This window comes from Panthera uncia, assembly GCF_023721935.1.
Source record: "Panthera uncia isolate 11264 chromosome B3 unlocalized genomic scaffold, Puncia_PCG_1.0 HiC_scaffold_1, whole genome shotgun sequence".
Taxonomy (NCBI): domain Eukaryota; kingdom Metazoa; phylum Chordata; class Mammalia; order Carnivora; family Felidae; genus Panthera; species Panthera uncia.
Window position 1 is genome coordinate 58431729 of NW_026057582.1, and position 7613 is coordinate 58439341.

A 7613-nucleotide genomic window follows, 5' to 3' on the forward strand; every position below is an offset into this window, starting at 1 on the left:
CTGGATGGCTCTTTGATGGAAAGTCTGGGGGAATCACTACTGTGTATATTGGCTATAATGTTACAGGGCCTTCCTCAAGGGGAACAGGCTCTCTTTCAGTAGAGGGGTTCAGGGTCAGAGAGCAGGCCTAGAAATGGGTCAAGGGATTGTGAGTTTTCATGAAGGCCAGACCTCAGCCTTCAGCTCATCCTTTCTTGATTTGTTTTGATTATGTATGCAATACTTTTGTTTGTTATCCAACTGCTTGCCTCCAGAAATATGCAAGAAGTGTATGTGAACCTATCCGTAGACCCCTTTGGGTCCGGATCTCCTGGCTGCCATTCCAATTTGTTCTCCATTTTGAATAATTATGTCTATCTCATCTATGAGGGTTAAATGCTACCTTTTGGCTTTTCCTAGTTTGGGTTCTTGTTGTCCCTATTGCCAGTAAGGAGCCCAGTTCTACAATAGTGTCTTTGACTATCAGTACTGGTCTGCAGAGAACCACCACACTGAACTTTTCACTGATGTTGGTGACCCCTCATCTGAACATTCTTTATTGCCTTGGCAGGGGAGTGTTTTCTGGCTGTCTCTAGGAACATAGTCAACTGGTGGATTTTTGATTATGTGATAGGTCTGTTTGAGCATGGCTACTTCTCTGAGTCTGTTGATTTCTTCCTCCAGTGCCTGTCACAGCAATTCTGACATACATGTAATGTGGGCCATAACTTTTTTCAAGTTTCTAAAGACCATCCTATCAGCATATTTAAAGCAGCTTGAGAATCTCTTTCCATATTATTAAATTGCGAAATAGAGAGAGGGTCCCCTATTAAAAAAATCTCTCTCAAAATAAATGAACTTGAAAAAAAATTCTGAAACTTAAAAAAATATAAATACATTCTTTTAGGTAGTTAAGGGGGAGCTAAAAAGCTCTTCTTGAGTCTGTCAGGCCTTGATTACCTTTAACTCAAATAGTCCACATGCCCAAATGGCACATTCTGGAGCAGCCTGACCTGCACCTCATCACACACTAGTCTCAATTTCCTTCTCTATAGAATGGGGTAATATAATCTGACTCTGACATCTTACCACAATAGGATCAACTTGGCATTTCTACTTCTGTCTGGGGTAGAGAACTATATTTACCTGGATCACTTCTCCTGCATGGTTTTAAGTTACTGTGAATCAAAAGAGACACTCACATGAAATTTGGAAGGCAGAAGTAAAGTAGAGATATTTTAGAAGATGGAGACCGGCAAAGACAGTGATGGACAGACACAAAGTTTTTTGGCGAGTACTAGGATGTTATTCTCCTCTCGCTTTGCATTCAGATCATTTTCCTCGCTCCTGGCCTTGCTGATCAATAGTAGTCCCAGGCCACCTATGAGGCACTAGGTTCCAGGCCCACAGATGTGATTTCCAAGATGTAGAAACTTCCCTAAAGCAGAAGTTTCCACAGAAGAGGTAGATCATAGAATCTGAATAATTGTCGAATTTCCCTAAAGTTCCCTCCCCTTTATGGGAGCTGGTACTTCTGGCTAACATGATTAGTAATTATTTTCTATTCAGTCCTCTTATTTCCCACTTCCAGACCTTCATTTGTCCAGCTTCTATCACTTCTGTGTAGACTTTCATTCCTATATAAAACTTATTTCGGTAATACTTGTAGCTCAGATACCCTGATTTAACTCTGACTGATAGAATAGTTTTGACAGTGAAATAAAATAAACATGAAAAAGTTCTTTCAAAGGTCTAAACTGCTATTTGAATGTAATTATTGGGTTGAGCTAAATAATTTATTAGCTGAGTTTCTTACAGAGAAACAGATTAGGTGACATTTAAAATGGTAAGGAAAGCAAGCCAGCATAGGCTGTTATGAGCCGTGTGTTTCATGAAAATATTTTATTCTGTCATTTGTCTGACTAGGGTGTTTGTTTGTTATCACACTGATGACAAAATACTCCATCTATCCTTCATTTTCAGCTAGATTGCTTGGTAAGAAAGGGGTTGTAAAACAGACCTTAGTGACTTACAGAATCTCTGAAACATGTCAGGTGTCCTCAATTAATATTTAAAGTGTAGAATATAGTCAAATATCCAGAGACAAATATCAAGAACACCTGAAAAGACAAAGGTACAAGGGTAAAAATGAATTTTAAGTATAGGTAAAAATCTCCTCTTGCAAATTGCCTATATTTGGATGTCTATGTGACACATTAAGGTCAATCTTATAGTGGGTCATTTTCAAAGTTTGTCAAAGACTCTGACATTTTTTATATTATTTGTGATGGTTTTCTTGAGTCCACTGAGAAAACTTATAGCTTTGTGAAGATAATAGTTTTCTGGTTAATAGAGCAATAATTGATTAGCCAAATAGTTGATTTCAGCAGCTGCTTTCATTACTTAATGTCCAGAATAACAGTAGTAGGTCTATTCAACCATTCAAGATTTCAAAACTCACACTTCTGTGATCATGAGGTACCTTAGGGAAGAATAGAAAGATGATGTGAGCAGAATTATTATATTCAACAGATAGTTGAGGTAAGAGTAGTGGAAAAGGGTGCTGAGTAGCACATCGTCACTTTTCCAAATAGACTTTGTTATTAAAAATCTTTCAGTACAACTTACATCTGCTTGTATCTTCACTTCCTTTTTTCACCTAATGATATGCATCTCAGTTAATTTAATACTCTATGCCATGACCCTGGTCTATTCCATATGGGTGATTCCAGTATGATTTCTGTCACCAAAAAGCTTATGGCAATGTAGGAGAACAAAGATATACACAATTGTAACAACCTATAAAGGAGACACAGGCGATGAGAATGTAGATGAACAAGAGGTAGAAAAAGATTTAGAGATAGAATGACATGATTTGGAGACAGATTGAATGTTGAGAACAAAGGCTTTGAACTTTCTGGCCTGCTTTATTTAGAAGAAAATGTTTGCCACTAATGGAATTCTATTACCCAGGGAATGAGAAATGAGTTTTAAAGTACAGACGGCAAGTCTGACTTTGGGCATGTTAGGATTTTAATTAATATTTGCTCAAGGAATCATTTTGGAATGTCTAAGTAGTTGCAAAAATATGTACCCAATTCAGGAGAAAGGACAAGGTAAAGGATAATTACCCAGATGATTGGTTTTTATATAGAATCTTCACTTATTATTAGCACCAGGGCTGGGATTAGTAAAAAACAGTTCATGATGGATCAGATAATAATTTTTAATGGAGACAAAAATACAGGTGTGATCCTTTATTTTGTACCCTAATAATTTGATACCTTTTGCTATGGAGAACATTTACAGGTGGTGAGAAGATGTATAAAGCTGAAGAAAATGTAAATAGGTGAAACTAATTAGCATTGGTTGTAATGGTTACAACACATTGTCAGTATAAAGTGGAAAAAATTATCCAAGAAGTGGAAAAGGACAAGAAAGGAAACACTTAAGTAGCTCAACCTAAATGTGGGAGTTTAGAAAGCATTACTGTAGTTAGTGTATCAGTATTCAGAATTATTTTTCAGAAGTGTTCTAAGCAACACTTCTATTCTATGTTCATTTTCTCTCCTCTTGTGTTATGGGTAGAGAATTGTGTCCCCTAAAACAAAATGTTGAAATCCTAACTCCCGGTACTTGTGAATATGACCTTGGTATTAGGGTCTTTGCAGAGGTAATAAAGTGAGGTTGTCAGGATGGACCCTGATCCAATGTGACTAGCATCCTTAAAAGAAGAAGAGAAAGCCATGTGAAGACAGAGGCACACAAGAAATGAGACCATATGATGTTAGAGGTAGAGATTGGAGAGAGGTAGCTGCAAGCCAAAGGACATCAAGATTTGATGAGCACCAGCAGAATCTATAAAGGGCAAGGATTCTACCTAGAGTCTGAGAGAAAGCATGGGCCTGCTGACACTTTGATTTTGAACTTCCAGCTTCCAGAACTGTAAGAGAATAAATTTCTGTTTTTTTAAGCTATGTAGTTTGTGGTACTTTGTTATGGCAGCTTTAGGAAACTAATACCTCTTATTTCTCTGCCTAACTTAGAGCATCTCTTCACTTAATCAGCAAATATTTATTGAACATCTATTCTACACAGGTCATTCTGTTCCTCCATATCTCAGCTTTCTCAATTGTCCTCTTAAGACAACATTTGGCATTTGGAAGATTAATAATTAAGAAGAGACAGCATAGTGCAGGCTACCTGTTTAATCTTTTTTCCTCAGTTCTATTGAAGATGTTCCCAGTAGTGTCATCTTTGACAAAGAATGATACATATAGATGAATATTTTCAAGCATTTATGGGTTTTTGGCTCCAAAGGTGTGCTAAAAGTGTCAGGTTGATACAGAACCCTTAGATAAATGATATTACTGATGCTAGACCCAGGAGGCTTGTTTATACAAAAAGTGGTAAGTCCAACACTGCAAGTTATCACTAACTTGAGATTAGAGTCAGATGGTATAAAAGACTTCTCAGGGGAATGATAAAATCTGAGTAGACCTCAAATTCCTTTTTTTTAAAAAAAAAATTCTTATAGGTGCATTGTACCTATGCTAGAAAGAGGAATATACCATTGCTAGATGATGAGTATACCAGCTTGGATGAATAACAAAGACTATAAAAAAGCTGTGCGGTTGGAGATTGAGCAGTAAAGATATACACTACTTATGGTTTGTTAGCTTTTGGCATTAATGTGTCAAAAGTGCTAGCTGCAAATTTCTCTAGTAACTTAATTCTTATCCTGAATTTGTTGGCTGTGAGCATGCCCTATGTTAGGGCTGAAAAAAAATTGTTAGAATGTGGAAAATACTATGTTGAAAGTATTTCCCCTAAAACCCAAAAGTGACAGGAATCAGTCTCATTACGTGACTGTGTATAGAATCAATCAGGTAATTTAGTAATGAATTAAATGTTGTGTGTTTGGGTTAGGCTTTTCTGAAACTGCCATAAAGTACTCTTACTTTTTAATTTATAACAACAATAAGCCAATTTTTTTTGGCTTATTAGAAGGATTGAGATCCAAGGGAATAGAGAGAGAATTTCTCAGGCATCAGCAATTCAAATGATGTAAGACTTGTGTTTGTAAATTACTTTGTTGAAAGCTTCCTTGTTATCTACTCAATTCTTCCTATATTTGGACAGTTCAGTAATATGCTAGGTCTATTCCCTCTGGCAGCATTTTTATGAGTCAAGTCTACCTAGCACAACTTACTAGACACACATCTCTTTTCAGACCTAAAATTACAAAAATATGCACCAGGACTTCATTACACTGAAGGAAACAGGGACCATGGAAGCATTTTTCATATTTTTTATTTCTGGGTGTATTGTATTTCCTTGGAGTCAGATGATGCTACACTATTTTGGTATAACAAACCAGAGAGTATTAAATGTGTCTTCTAAGAGAAGGTGGAAGATGTTAGTCTTGAATGTGAATGAAAAATTGTGAGTTCTTTTTCAAAGAAAGTTAAGTCCTGGTCAATTGAGTCCACTTAAAAAAAATGAATTTAATTCCTGAACAGAAACCCTTAAAAATAGTTCTAGTTAGAACACAGTGAAACTTAAAATCTAGAAATGACAAATTATAAATTACTGCAAACAAGTCAGGTCTATACTGTGTTAGGTACTTACAGATAAATATGTTTCATAGATTTGACTGGACTATTTTCCCAATGGGGACCCTAAGTCCACCCAGACAATATAGCATTACAGGCATGGACATTGGCTAGAGTGATGCAGTAATGGGACAACTAATATAGAGATTTTTTTTTTCTACATAGAAAGTAAAATATTAAGTAACAGATATATGAGGGAAACTTTGGGATTGCTAAAACTGGTTTTGGCTATCCAGACAATTCTTTCTCAGTATATTTTGACCCTGGTATTGACCATGACCTTGGAGGGAAGCATCTGATTTAAGTGATGTAGGTAGAGAAGCCCTAATGAAGGAGGAGGCTGGAAAAGATGTTGGGGGTGGGGAGCAGGTGTCAGCCAAGGTCATGGGTCAGCAAATGCTCAGCAATAAAGTTTCCAGGGTCAATAAAATTTTAGGTGATCCAAAGGTGATGGCTAACTAGCTGGTTTCCAGTGTGCTAAGGATCACACAGAAGTCATTAACATAACTGGATTTTGAAATGACATATCTAATAACTTGACTGAAGCTTTGACTATTGAAAAATTATAGGTATAGAGGACGTTTGGTAGTATGAGGCAATACAGATGAGCAAAAAAGAGGCATTGTATCCAAGACAGACATCATTTATCAGTCACGAAATTTTTCCTAGTGAACCTGGCATGGCTTCTGCTACCAACCTACTAGAGTTGGCACATATTATGAACTGATTTTCCATCCTGTCTTAAGTTGTTCATAGGCTACACATGCATGGGGGAAGGGATGGAGAACTTCATAAAGGAGATCATTCTTTGGTACGAGGCAATTCGATTCTTAATGCACCAAATTGGAGTAAGACTGACATCATTTATGGTTGATGCTTCTTTAACAATGAATTGAGCTTTGTATCAGTCGGAATCCTGTCATGAAAGAGATGGTACATTCAAAGTGTTGACTAAAGAGAGAGTAAGGGGATAAAAATGTAGCTAGGTTAAAAAAAACAACAACTAAGTAACAAAGAATGGTAACATATCTGGCAATTAGCAACAGGGTGCCATCTTGAGGCCTACTAGTGCAAAAAGAGTAATGGAGTTGCTGGACTGTGGTAAGAGCCATCGTTGTGGGAAAGGGACCATCTGAAACATGCTATAGGTAAAGGAACCAAGCCACTACTAAAATCACAGCTTAGCAATGAGGGTGTGAAGGATATAAACACCTACATTTTCTTTCCTCCTGCTTTCTGATCTCCTGGTGTCTTGGCTAGAGCCATCCAGAAGTCAGAAGGCAAGAGAGCCTCGGAATGCATCCTAGGGCAAAATTAGTATCCTGGGGCAGAAAGCACAGTAAGGATGGACAGAAATTGGAGCTGGATGGGGCAAATAGAGAATTAGTAGTACAAACTCCATTTCAGGTGTCTTGAACTATCAAGCCAATCATAGCTACCTTTGGATTTTAGAAGTTCAAATGAGGGTTGAATGAGAAGTAAATGAAAGCTCAGCACTCAAGTGTAGCATTTGGGGTTCTTTGCAATTGATTCCCTACATTTCTTTCTAATCCTATTTGCTGCTGTTATCCACATGAATCTGACTCTGATCAAGCGAGTCCAGCCCCAACCATCCCCTAGGCTTGTTTTGTTCATTCCTGCCTCAGTGTCTTTGCTGCCATTCTTACTATCTGAAACATTCTCCTTCATTCTCTCTAGCTAAATTTAAGTTACCTTTTGAGGCCACCTAGTTGAGGTTTTAAATCCTTCAGAAATAATTCTTTTTCCATCTACACTGGGCTCTTCTTCCTTTGAAATTCTATGACACTTAATGTCTGTATCATTCATTTAGAGTGCATCTAATTCTGTCTATTGGTTATTCTCTTTAATATCTATTCCATTTCTCCATTTGGATGATCATTGACAAATAAGTTTTATTTTACATATTAGTTTCAATCACTGAGAAGGATTCTGAGGTCAACTTGGAGATGAGAAGGTTTCGTATTCAAATTGATTAGAGATGTTGATACTGAGATTCTT